At 48.9% G+C, this 14,158-nt stretch overlaps 1 protein-coding gene across 1 annotated transcript in view; it reads left to right on the top strand.

Annotated features, from left to right (window-relative positions):
* The first annotated feature begins 892 nt into the window (after positions 1-892).
* Positions 893-14,158, top strand: part of kcnn1 (potassium calcium-activated channel subfamily N member 1) — a 90,209-nt gene continuing 76,943 nt past the window's right edge. The window contains exon 1 of the mRNA XM_033047209.1: positions 893-1,016. The gene's annotated coding sequence lies outside the window, so the exon portion shown is untranslated. The remainder of the gene's footprint in view (positions 1,017-14,158) is intronic.

The raw sequence follows: 14,158 nt of genomic DNA, 5'->3' as shown, positions 1-14,158 counted from the left end.
GGTGTGTGGGTGTGTATGTGTGTGTGAGTGTGTGTGTGTGTGTCTATGTGTGTGTGTGAGTGTGTGTCTATGTGTGTGTGTATGTGTGTGTGTGTGAGTGTGTGTGTGTGTATGTGTGTGTGTGTGAGTGTGTGGGTGGTGGTGGGGGGGGGGAGGGGGGGTGGTCGAAGCAGCTTCGCGCTCCAGTGAACTCTACTTCCCCGGGGCAGCTCCGGTCTGCGGTTCTGTGCCAGCTGCTTGTCCCAGAGTTGTGAAGCTGTGATTTAATGAGATTGCGGGTTAAATCATGTAATCCTGACACCCAACGTTTCATTCTATTGATTTTATTTTTTGCTGCATCTGTTTGAAGCCTCTCTCCCTCTCTCTCCCTCTCTTCCCCTCTCTCTCTCTCCCTCTTCCTCTTTCTCCCTCTCTCCCTCTCCCCTCTCTTCCTCTTCCTCTCTTCCCCTCCCTCTCTCCCCCTCTTTCTCCCCCTTTCCCCCTCTCCCTCTCTCGCTTTCTCCCCATCCCCTCTGCCCTCTCCTCTCCTCTCCGCTCTCCGTCTCTCGCCGGGCTAGGGGGGGGGGGGGGTAATACCGTGGTGGGGTGGGACAGGGGGGGTTGAGGTGATCCGGGGCTAGTTGGCAAATTTCCCCCCGGTTAACACTTTATTTTGGGGGGGTCGGGTTAGTTTCCGAGGTAACGTCATGCGGGTTGTTTTGGTCTGGGCGGCCAATGAGACCGACAGTCTGGGCCGTGCGAGCCCGCGAGTGGCGCAGGTCCCGGGCGCGCTGCAGTGCGCTGCCGGCGGAGGCATGGAGCACAGCGCCCAGCGCCCACACTCACACTCACACTCACACTCACAACAGCAGCAGCAGCAGCAGCAGCAGACCCAGCCACACCAGCACCACCAGCACCACCAGCCGCCGCAGCCACATCAACACCAACACTGCAACTGCCAACACAGGGGGCAGCAGGTACCGCACCGACACTGCTGGCACGGCAGCCAGACTCAGAGCCAGCCCGGAGAGTACCAGGTAAGGAGAGTCCAGACAGGCAGGGGGTGGGGGGGAGAGACGGGGGGAGAAAGAGGGGAAAGAGGGGAGAGAGGGGGAGAGAGGGGGAGGGAGAGAGGGGGAGAGGCAGTCAAATATATTGTCAAAGACAAGAGACAGTGAGAGGAAGATGATCAGGGGGAGCGAGAGGGGGAGATGGTCGGACATTCTCATAGACAGGGAGAGGGGGAAATTGTACAGATGTATAATCAGGGACAGAGAGAGAGGGGGGAGATGGTCAGATATACTCAGGGGTGGAGGGGGAAAACAGAGAGGGGGGGAGAGGTAGTCAGAGAGAGGGAGAAGGGATCAGAGTCACAAATAGAATGGAAAGGAAAAACGCATGCTGCGAGTGAGAGGGGGGGGGGGGGGGATAGACACACAGACAGGGAGAATGGGGTGGGGGAACTGGGTCACACAAACGGACAGAGAACCAGAGGGAGATGACAGGCAGAAGAGAAACAACCCTATAGATGTAGAAACACAGAAGACAGTGTGGATGGAGAGAGAGAGGGAGGCGCGCACACACGCACACAGAGAGACACACAGAGAGACACACCACTCACAGACACACACACGCACAGACACACACAGGCGTTCCAACAGGCTCACACACACACACAGAGGAGGAGAGAAAGACACACAAACACACACAGTGTTCTGATCTGTATTTTCTAACCGGCCATCTGAGTACATGTTTAGCCCGGGAGCTGCGACTGTTCCGCACAGCCCCGCGGGTCGATGGTGGGGACCCCTGGTACCGGCTCTGTGCGGCGAGGCTGGGCCGTGTACACCGCTCCTCGCCCACCAACTATGTACAGCAGCAGAGGCGGCGCGGATAAATCGCATTGCTGTGTGTGTGTGTGTGTGTGTGTGCGTGTGTGTGTGTGTGTGTGTGTGTGTGTGTGTGTGTGTGTGTGTGTGTTTTTTTTACACAGCTCCTTATGCAGGAGGTGTGCAAGAAGGAACTGCAGGTGCTGGTTTGCACCGAAGACAGATACAAAATGCTGGAGTTACTCAGCGGGACGGGCAGCATCTCTGGAGACCCTTACGGGTCTCGACCTGAAACGTCACCCATTCCTTTTCTCCAGAGATGCTGCCCGTCCCGCTGAGTTACTCCAGCATGTTGTGTTTATCTTCGGTGTAAACCGGCACCTGCAGTTCCTTGCCTTTCCCACTTGTATAAGATTGTGGGCCATTTATTTCCCGCTGGTGGAGAGCGGCATACGTGTAGGGCAGATGTTGTCAGTGGTCGAGGCGCAGTGTCTTCACGAGTTTCCAAGATTACATTTAGCTCTTGGGGCTAACGGAATCCGGGGATATGGGGAGAAGGCAGGAACGGGGTACTGATGGTGGATGATCAGCCATGATCACATTGAATGGCGGTGCTGGCTCGAAGGGCCGAATGGCCTACTCCTGCACCTGTTTTTCTATGTTTCGATGTCTTGCACGGTTTGGACACACACAGCGGTCACCCAGCGCCGGGTGTGTGTGTGTGTGGGTGTGGGGGGTGGGGGGGGGGGGGGGGGGGGGGGGTTAACAGGAGAGGGAGGGAGGGGGGCTTCTATCTAACTGCTCCAAGCAAGCGTCAGACTGTGTGTCCGGTGCCCTCAAAACCCTCACCTCCACACCAAAAGCTTCATCATGTTTCGTGTTATCCACCAGAGAGCCACGGTTAAGGTCGGGTGCTTACAGCGACCGTTCTCTGTCCAACACAGCGGCGAGTCCAGTTTATGGTCGAGATTTGAACCTCACTTTTGTTCATATATATATATATATTATATCACATTCTGTATTCACATTTTTATCTCAAACGTGCCCCGGGGGACTGCAACTGAGCGCGTCAATAATGACTGTAGATTTGTTCCACGTTGGGCCTCGGTTCAATATACATAATGAAACATTTATCACCATTATAGACTAGAGGACAGGTCCCTGACCGCCTGTTTTATATACTGTACATACATACAGTCGCCCTGATACTATCTGCGTCAGAAGGTAGACACAAAATGCTGGAGAAACTCAGCGGGTGAGGCAGCATCTATGGAGCGAAGGAATAGGCGACATTTCGGGTCGAGACCTTTCTTCAGACTGATGTCGAGGTGGGGACGGGACAGAGATAGAATGTGGGAGAACTGGGAAGGGGAAGGACAGTTTGTCTGTGGAATTCTCTGCCTCTGGAGGCCGGTTCTCTGGATGCTTTCAAGAGAGAGCTAGATAGGGCTCTTAAAGATAGCGGAGTCAGGGGATATGGGGAGAAGGCAGGAACGGGGTACTGATTGGGGATGATCAGCCATGATCACATTGAATGGCGGTGCTGGCTCGAAGGGCCGAATGGCCTACTCCTGCACCTATTGTCTATTGTCCCACTGAGTGACTCCAGCATTTTTTGTCTATCTTGGTATAAACCAGCATCTGCAGTTCCTTCCTACATATTTTGTACTGGATCACAAGCCAATGCTTGTGTTGAGTACTTGAGAGTGGCTATTGGTCAAACCGAACTCGGCTTATACCCCATCTAGAGTCACAGCTTCATATTTTAGGCTCAACAATGCTGGAGTAACTCAGCAGGTCAGGCAGCATCTCTGGAGAAAAAGGAGTAGGTGACGTTTCTCTAACTTCAAGTAACCCTTGCATTCCCTCTCTCGCCGTCCCTCCCCAACCCGAGTCATTGGACTAGTTTCGCTGTCATCCTGCTGAGTTTCACCGTGGTATCACTTTTTACCCCCTTCACAATGGAGCATTGTGGGCTCCACTTTTTCTTGATCATCGTTGCTTTTTGCATATCTTTCATTCATTTGCTCTGTGTATCATTCTACATGTTATGAATGTTTAATTTTTTATGTGTCATTCCTAACCGTCACTGTATGTCATGTTGTCACTTGCGGGCGGAGCACCAAGGCAAATTCCTTGTATGTGAATACTTGGCCAATAAATTTATTCATTCATCTCTCGTTTCCCTCTCCCTGAACTCTCAGTCTGAAGAAGGGTCTTGACCCGAAACATCACCCATTCCTTTTCTCCAGAGATGACAATAGACAATAGACAATAGGTGCAGGAGTAGGCCATTTGGCCCTTCGAGCCAGCTGTGATCATGGCTGATCATCCCCAATCAGTACCCCATTCCTGCCTTCTCCCCATATCCCCTGACTCTGCTATTTCTAAGAGCCCTATCTTGCTCTCTCTTGAAAGCATCCAGAGAACCTGCCCCCACCGCCCTCTGAGGCAGAGAATTCCACAGACTCACCATTCTCTGTGAGAAAAGGTGTTCGTTCTAAATAGCTTACTCCTTATTCTTACTACTTGCACAGCTTCATATTATAGCCGCTGTTCGTTAGGAAGCCTAGATTAGCCTTGGAGAGATGTCCTAAATATTCACCAGAATGGGAATAAAAATGAACTGCAGGTGACGGTTCATACTAAAGATAGACACAAAATGCTGGAGTAACTCAGCGGGTCAGGCAGCATCTCTGGAGAGAAGGCATGTACAGGTAATGCTTCAGGTCTTCAGGCATGGATCCAGTTTGATAGACACAAAAAGAAAGCTTATGCAGGAAGATTGTTCCCGATGTTGGGGAAGTCCAGAACAAGGAGTCACAGTTTAAGGATAAGGGGGAAGTCTTTTAGGACCGAGATGAGAATTTTTTTTTTCTCACACAGAGAGTGGTGAATCTGTGGAACTCTCTGCCACAGAAGGTAGTTGAGGCCAGTTCATTGGCTATATTTAAGAGGGAGTTAGACATGGCCCTTGTGGCTAAAGGGACCAGGGGGTATGGAGAGAAGGCAGGTACAGGATACTGAGTTGGATGATCAGCCATGATCATATTGAATGGCGGTGCAGGCTCGAAGGGCCGAATGGCCTACTCCTGCACCTATTTTCTATGTTTCTATGTCTATGTTTCTAAAAAGCTGGAGCAACTCAGCGGGTCGAGACTGGCCTTGACCCGAAGTGGGACAGGCAGCATCTCTGGAGAGAAGGAATGGGTGACGTTTCAGGTCGAGACCCTTACGAGTCTCGACATGAAACGCCACCCTTTCCTTCTCTCCAGAGATGCTGCCTGTCCCGCTAAGTTGGATCAGGGGTATGGAGGGAAGGCAGGTATGGGATACTGAGTTGGATGATCAGCCATGATCATATTGAATGGCGGTGCAGGCTCGAAGGGCCGAATGGCCTCTACTCCTGCACCTATTTTCTATGTTTCTATGTTTCTATGTTAAAGAGCGATCCAGTAGAACGTTTTCAGATGATCAATAGAGTTGATTGAATGAAGAGAAAGAGAACAGTTGTTTCTGTCGAAGAGTTTGTCCAGAACAACGAGACACAACGTTAAATAAGCACCAGGACATACTTCCCCACAGTGGGCAGTGGAATTCTGGAAGCCTCTCCCCCACAATAAACTGTTGAGGTTTGATGTTAAATGAAACGTTGGACATGAGAAGAGCAGTTATTTTTTTTCTTGGGTAAGGATGTTATCGGATGGAGAACCAAATCACTGCCCGGTCCATCGCCGGCTCTGACCCTCCCCACCATCGAAGGGATCTACAGCAGTCGCTGCCTCAAAAAGGCAGCCAGCATCATCAGAGACCCACACCACCCTGGCCACGCTCTCATTTCACCCCTGCCATCGGGAAGAAGGTACAGGAGCCTGAAAACTGTAACGTCCAGGTTCAGGAACAGCTGCTTCCCCACAGCCATCGAAGGTTAAACACAACAACCTCCAAATAGAATGACATAGACTTGGGGACATCACATTTGACTTTGCAATATGCTATCCATTTATTTGTCCATATATAAAATATATACACACACACACACACACACACACACACACACACACACACACACACACACACACACACACACACACACACACACACATATGTATGTATGTATGTATGTATGTATGTATGTATGTATGTACATGTGTATGTATATGTGTATGTATATATGTGTGTATATATATATACTAAACTGTCTTTGGTTTATTATGGGTTTTGCAGAGTTCTATGTTTCCATATACTTTGTGCTGCTGCAAGTAAGAATTTCATTGTTCCGTTTCGTGACATATGACAATAAGACCCTCTTGACGTTTGACCATGCCAGTGGGATTAAGATGGAATGTATCCTTCATCTGATTGATTTGGCATTGATACAGAGGAACGAGAGATCTATCCTGTCTCCAAATGTATCCCCCCTCTTGCCCCTGATCAAGCACCAACTTTATTTTTTAATTAAAATGCAACCTTTCCTGCCGATTGTACATGAACAGATTAAGTAGCTGCATGGATAGAAGGCCTTTGTTGACCTTTCCAAAACCAATAACCAGTCAACTCAGCAATCCGCTGTCATCGGTGAGCCTATGGTGTGTTGCCCACCAAGGTTTGTCGCTTGGGAAGACGATGGAGGATCTGTTCCTCCCACATCCTTCAGCCCACAAACTCTTTATTGGAAGATAGACACAAAATGCTGGAGTAACTCAGCGGGACAGGCAGCATCTCTGGAGAGAAGGAATGGGTGACGTTTCGGGTCGAGACCATTCCTCATGTCACCCATCCCTTCTCTCCAGAGATGCTGCCTGTCACACTGAGTTACACCAGCATTTTGTGTCTATCTTCAGTGTAAACCAGCACCTGCAGTTCCTTCCTACTCATCCCTGGAAGAATTTCGGGAACTAAGGAGTAAACTGTAATGTAATGGAATGTAATGTTAAAATTGTACAAGGCATTGGTGAGGCCAATTCTGGTGTACAATTTTGGTCGCCCAATTATAGGAAGGATGTCAACAAAATAGAGAGAGTACAGAGGAGATTTACTAGAATGTTGCCTGGGTTTCAACAACTAAGTTACAGAGAAAGGTTGAACAAGTTAGGTCTTTATTCTTTGGAGTGCAGAAGGTTAAGGGGGGACTTGATAGAGGTCTTTAAAATGATGAGAGGGATAGACAGAGTTGACGTGGATAAGCTTTTCCCATTGAGAGTAGGGAATATTCAAACACGAGGACATGACTTCAGAATTAAGGGACAGAAGTTTAGGGGTAACATGAGGGGGAACTTCTTTACTCAGAGAGTGGTAGCTGTGTGGAATGATCTTCCAGTGGAAGTGGTGGAGGCAGGTTCGATTTTATCATTTAAAAATATATTGGATAGGTATATGGATGGGAAAGGAATGGAGGGTTATGGTCTGAGTGCAGGTAGATGGGACTAGGGGAAAATAAGTGTTCGGCACGGACTTGTAGGGCCGAGATGGCCTGTTTCCATGCTGTAATTGTTATATGGTTATATGGTTATATATAAAAGGAAATGAGAAGGGCAAAAAGGGGCCAGTAGATAGCTCTGGCGGGTAGCATTAAGGACAATCCCAAGAGATTTTATAAATACATAAGGGGGAAGGGTAACTAGGGAGAGAGTGGTACCTTTCGGGAATCAAAGCAGTCACCTCTGTATGGAGCCACAGGAGAAGGGCAAGGTCCTCAATGAGTATTTCTTCTCTGTATTTACTGAGAAAGACAGTAGGACAGAGGAACTTGGGACAGTCAGTGGAAGTGTCTTGAGAGCAGTCAGGGTTACCGTCAAAGTACTGAAGGTACTGTGGTGTTTGAAGGTAGACAAATCTCCTGGGCCTGATCAGATATATCCAAGGGCATTGCGGGAAACTAGAGAGGAAATTGCGGGAGCCCTGGTTGAAATTTACGAGTCGTCCTTAAATACAGGAGAGGTGCCGGGAGACTGGAGGGTGGCAAATATTGTACCTCTTTTGGGGAAACATAAAAACATAGAAAATAGGTGCAGGAGTAGGCCATTCAATATGATCATGGCTGATCATCCAAAATCAGTATCACAGTTCCTGCTTCCCATTTCCCTTGATCCCGTTAGCTCTAGAGCTGAATCTAACTCTCTCTTGAAAACATCCGGTGAATTAGCCTCCACTGCCTTCGGTGGCAGAGAATTCCACAGATTCACAACTCTCTGGGTGAAAAAGTTTTTCCTCATCTCAGTCCTTAATGGCCGACCCCTTAAAATGTGTCCCCCAACATCGGGAACATGTTTCCTGCATCTAGCCTGTCCGAACCCTTAATAATTTTATATGTTTCTATCAGATCCCCTCTCATCCTTCTAAATCCCAGTGAATACAAGCCCAGTCGACCCATTCTTTCATCATATGTCGGTCTCGCCATCTCGTGAATTAACCAGGTGAACCTACACTGTACTCCCTCAATAGCAAGAATGTCCTTCCTTAAAACAAAATAATTTATTTGCCCTTGGGTACAGGTGACAATAAAGTACCGTGAACCGTTGAACAATTACTTTAGGGTTATTATTATTGCCCCGTGTACCGAGGTACAGTGAAAAGCTTTGCTTTGCAAGTTATCTAATCAGTACAGATAATACTATATATAAATACAATCAGGTCAAACTCAGGTCCAAGAGATAGAACCAAGGGGCAGGTACAAGGTGCAGGATATATGTGTAGGAAAGAACAGCATATGCTGGTTTAAATCAAAGGTAGACATAAAATGCTGGAGTAACTCGGCGGGACAGGCAGCATCTCTGGAGAGAAGGAATGGGTGACATGTGGGGTCGAGACCCTTCTTCAGACTGAAGAGGAGTCTCATCCCGAAATGTCACCCATTCCTTCTCTCCAGAGATGCTGCCTGTCCCGCTGAGTTACTCCAACTTTTTGTGTCTATCGTGTGTGTGTGTGTGTGTGTGTGTGTGTGTGTGTGTGTGTGTGTGTGTGTGTGTGTGTGTGTGTGTGTGTGTGTGTGTGTGTGTGTGTGTGTGTGTGTGTGTGTGTGTGGTGCGTGTGTGTGTGTGTATGCGTGCGTGTGTGTGTGGTGTCTGCGTGTGTTGGTGTGTGTGCGTGTTTGTGTGTGCGAGTATGTGTGTGTGTGTATGCGTGTGTTGGTGTGTGTGTGTATGCGTGAGTGTGTGTGTGTGTGTGTGTGTGTGTGTGTGCGCGTGCGCACGCGCGTGTGTGTGTGTGCGCGCGCGTGTGTGTGTGTGTGCGCGCGTGTGCGTGCGTGTGTGTGCGTGTGTGTGTGTGTGTGCGTGTGCGTGCGTGTGTGTGTGTGTGTGTGTGTGTGTGTCGTGCCATAGAGGGAGTACAGAGAAGGCTCACCAGACTGATTCCTGGGATGGCAGGACTTTCATTTGAAGAAAGACTGGATAGACTCGGCTTTTACTCGCTAGAATTTAGAAGATTGAGGGGGGATCTTATAGAAACTTACAAAATTCTTAAGGGGTTGGACAGGCTAGATGCAGGAAGATTGTTTCCAATGTTGGGGAAGTCCAGAACAAGGGGTCACAGTTTAAGGATAAGGGGGAAATCTTTTAGGACCGAGATGAGAAAAACATTTTTCACACAGAGAGTGGTGAATCTGTGGAATTCTCTACCACAGAAGGTAGTTGAGGCCACAGTTCATTGGCTATATTTAAGAGGGAGTTAGATGTGGCCCTTGTGGCTAAAGGGATCAGGGGGGTATGGAGAGAAGGCAGGTACAGGATACTGCGTTGGATGATCAGCCATGATCATATTGAATGGTGGTGCAGGCTCGAAGGGCCGAATGGCCTCTACTTCTGCACCTATTTTCTATGTTTCTATGTTTACACACACATACAAACAAGAATTTATTTGGAGGTTGTAATAGTGTTTAATAGCCTGATGCTGTTGGGGAAAGTCTGCTCCTGAACCTGGACGTCCCAATTCTCACAGTCCATTGATAAAATTGATCCATCCAGCTGTTCCGATACCATTATCCTGCACATCATTCCTCATCCCATTATCCTATTGCAATGGATCCAGAACACATTTCGAATCTTGCAACCCAATTCCTGGTGTCAAATGTCTGCCAGTGATTAGGCTAGCATTTCTTTCAAAAGGGCTAGAATACAAAAACAGGGATGTAACACCGGGCCAGTACTCGGTGGAGTTCAGAAGGATGAGACGATAGGCAATAGGTGCAGGAGTAGGCCATTCGGCCCTTCGAGCCAGCACCGCCATTCAATGTGATCATGGCTGATCATCCCCAATCAGTACCCCATGAGCTGGGTTGGGGGGGGACCTCATTGAAACATCGAATAGTGAAAGACTTGGATAGAGTGGATGTGGAGAGGATGTTTCCACTAGTGGGAGAGTCTAGGATTAGAAAATGTTGGAGTAACTCAGCGGGTCAGGCAACATTTCTGGAGAAAATGGATGGGTTAGATTTCAGGTTGGGACTTTTCCCGTACCAACATATCACCTGTCCATTTTCTCCTGAGATGTTGGCTGACCCGCTGAGTTACTCCATGCTTTTGTGTCTACTTTGGCATAAAGCAGCATCTGCAGTTCCGTATTACCAGGCTTTAGACTTTGGAGATACAGTGCGGAAACAGGCCCTGTGGCCCACTGAGTCCGTGCCGACCAGCGATCACCCCCGTACACTAACACCATCCTACATAATGTTCACAACTCACCAAAACCAATCAACCTACAAACCTAGTACGTGTTTGGAGTGTGGGAGGAAACCGGAGCACCTGGAGAAAACCCACGTGGTCACAGGGAGAACCTGCAAACTCCGTACAGACAGCGCCCATGGTCAGGATCGAACCTGGGTCACTGGCGCTGTGAGGCAGCAACTCTACCGCTGCGCCACCGTGCCATTCCACCCTTACATATTAAAATATACACGGGTGGGACTGGTGCAGATGGGACATGCTCAGTGCGGGCAAGTTGGGCCGAAGGACCTGTTTCCACACTATATGACTCTGTGACCAGAAAGCTAGTACAGGATCGATGGGGTGAATGGCCTCCTTTACTGCATTGGTTTAGAAAACCATTGTTGCTAATCGTGCATCATTTTGAATAGATTGTGCTTTTGAATAGATTAGCCCAAAGACAGAGCTGTTGTGTAACTATAGTCTGCATGTATGCCCTTCAACCTAAACTGAAGTGTTCACCTCTGGACAATAATCTGTCCAGTAAGCACTGCCTGCCACTATTGCTGTCTGCCTGGGCAGATTCAGTGACTGTAGAAAGAGCTGCTCAACCTCCTACTGCAGTGCCATGGTGAAATCTGTTCATATCTACAGCCCAGTTGCAGCTTGTGTGTATGTCTGTGTGTGTGTGCGTGTGTGTGTGTGTGTGTGTGTGTGTGTGGTGTCTGCGTGTGTGAGTGTGTGTTGGTGTGTGTGTACGAGTATGTGTGTGTGTGTTGGTGTGTGTGTGTGTGCGTGCGCACGCGTGTGTGTGTGTGTGCGTGTGTGTGTGTGTGCGCGCCTGTGTGTGTGTGTGCATGTGTGTGCGTGTGTGTGTGCATGTGTGTGTGTGCGCGCTTATGTGTGTGTGTGTGTGTGTGTGTGTGTGCAAGCGAGGCACTTGCGACTGACGAGTGTGTGTGTATGTGGTCGTGTGTTGTGTGTATGCGTGTGCCTGTGTGTGTGTGTGTGTGTGTGTGGTATGTGTGTACGTGGGTGTGTTGTGTGTGTGTGTGTATGTGGGTGTGGGTGTGTGGTGTATGCGTGTGGTGTGTGTGTGTGTCTGTGTGATGGTGTGTGTGCTGTGTGTGTGTGTGTGTGTGTCCCTGTGTGTGCGAGTGTGTTGTGTGTGCTGTGGTGTGCGAGTGTTGTTGTGGTGTGTGTGTGTGCGAGTGTGTGTGTGTGTCTGTGTGTGCGAGTGTGTGTGTGTGTGTGTGTGTGTGTCTGTGTGTGCGAGTGTGTGTGTGTGTGTGTGTGTGTGTGCGAGTGTGTGTGTGTGTCTGTGTGTGCGAGTGTGTGTGTGTGTGTGTGTGTGTATTTGTGTGTGGCACTGCCGTGCTGATGTGATATACAGTAGCGTGAGCTGTAATGAGAAACCTTGTTCAATATTGGGAGAGATTTACCAATCAGCATTTGTAGTGAGCGCATGAGCGACTATCAATATCCACAGCATAATTCAATAAATCTGAATAATATAATTTGAGGTGTATAACATTGGCATTCGGAGCTGAGCGGCACGGTGGCACAGCGGTAGAGTTGCTGCCTCACAGCGCCAGTGACCGGGGTTCAATCCTGACCTTGAGTGCTGTCTGTACGGAGTTTGCACGTTCACCCTAGGACCGTGTGGGTTTTCTCTGGCGGCTCCGGTTTCCTCCCACAATCCAAAGATATGTTGGTTTGTAGGATAATTGGCTTCTGTAAATTGTCCCTAGTGTGTGTGGGATACTGCTAGTGTACAGGGAGCGCTGGTCGGTACGGACTTGGTGGGCCGAAGGGTCTGTTTCCTCTTAGTTTACATACAGAGCGGTAACAGGCCCTTTGGCCCACTGGGTCCGGGCCGACCAGCGATCCTTGCACACAATAGCACTATCCTACACACACTAGGGACAATGTTACATTGATACCAAGCTAATTAACCTACAAAATGTGTCGGAAGGAACTGCAGGTGCTGGTTTACATTGATGGCAATATGTCATAATGTAAGGCTTGGATAGGGAGTCAAAGGTTATGGTGAGAAAGCAGGAGAATGGCGTTGAGAGGGAGGGATAGACCAGCTATGATTGAATGGTGGAGTAAACTTGATGGGCCGAATGGCCTAATTATGCTCCCATGGCATTAACTATTTATCATGGGGAATAGAGTAATATTGGGTTTAAGAAGGAACTGCAGATGCTGGAAATCGAAGGTAGACAAAAGTGCTGGAGAAACTCAACGGGTGCAGCAGCATCTATGGAGTGAAGGAAACAGGCAACGTTTTGGGCCGAAACCCTTCTTCAGACTGATGAGTACTATTTGGGGGCAGGTCAGCCATTGAGTTGCTTGTGGGAGACAGTCTAGTGGGTGCAGATCTATCTTGGTTTAACACAGGGGTTCAGCGTTGATGGGGTACAGGTTTGTCATTGAGTGAACCTCCTGTTATTCGTAGAAGTGCTTTCTCATGGAATCCTAGAGTGATACAGTGTGGAAACAGGCCCTTCGGCCCAACTGGCCCACACCGGCCAACATGTCCCAGCTGCACTAGTCCCACCTGCCTGCGTTTGGTCTATATCCCTCCCAAACATGTCCTATCCAATGTACCTGTCTAACTGTTTCTTAAAGGTTGGAATAGTCCCAGCCTCAACTACCTCCACTGGCAGCTCGTTCCATACACCCACCACACTTTGGGTGAAAAAATTACCCCTCAGATTCCTATTAAATCTTTTCCCCTTCATCTTAAGCCTCTGGTCCGCTATTCCCCTATTCTGGGCAAGAGACTCTACCCGATTTACTCCTCTCGATTTTAGACACCTCCGTGAGATCAGCCCATCAAGGGGGCCTGTCCCACTTACGTGATTTTTTCGGCGACTTGCCGGCACCCGTCATAGTCGCGGCAGGTGGGGGGAAATCTCCAACATGTTGAAAATCCAGCGGCGACCAGAAAAAGGTACGACTCTTTGGGCGACTACTCACGACCGTACAGGCGTCACCCCGCGACATGTCGCCTGTACGGCCGTGAGTAGTCACCCAAAGAGCCGTACCTTTTTCTGGTCGCCGCTGGATTTTCAACGTGTTGGAAATTTTCGGCAACCTGCTGCCACTATGACGGGTGCCGGCAAGTCACCAAAAAAAATCACGTAAGTGGGACAGGCCCCCTTGATCATCCTGCTCTCCAAGGGATAGAGTCCCAGTCCCCGCCTGCTCAACCTCTCCCGATAGCTTCAGTACTATTTCTGTACACTGCATTTTCGGGAGAACAGATTCAGCGACTGTATCTCTGATCGTTTCTCACGATCCCACTGTGCACAGTGTGAAGTGTTCACACCCATCCCTCCACCGCACTGCCAGTGATGACACTCGGTGCAGTGCTTGCCATTTAAAACAAACCTTGCGCTGCGCCGAGCTGCAATAATGAGCCTTGTCAAATCGCGTGTCTTGGTATTAAACCTTTGCTGTGCTGAATCAGGAAATGAGCGTAAACACAAATAAGGTGAAGACTATGTTGGAATTTGTTTACAGCAGTTGCAGTCGCTGGCGTTACTAACGCACTTTACGTCTCAATATGTGTTTTCCCGTTAAAGATCTGTGATGAGTCAAACATGGACTCACAGTTGCTGTTCCTGCTACAAATATTATTATGATGAGTGAGCAGAATGCGACGCAGAGCAAATGTTGATTCCAGATGGATTTTTC

Source organism: Amblyraja radiata, chromosome 29, assembly GCF_010909765.2.
Source record: "Amblyraja radiata isolate CabotCenter1 chromosome 29, sAmbRad1.1.pri, whole genome shotgun sequence".
NCBI classification, from domain to species: Eukaryota; Metazoa; Chordata; class Chondrichthyes; order Rajiformes; family Rajidae; genus Amblyraja; species Amblyraja radiata.
Note: the sequence above shows the minus strand (reverse complement) of the source record. Positions and strands in the feature narration are given on the sequence as shown.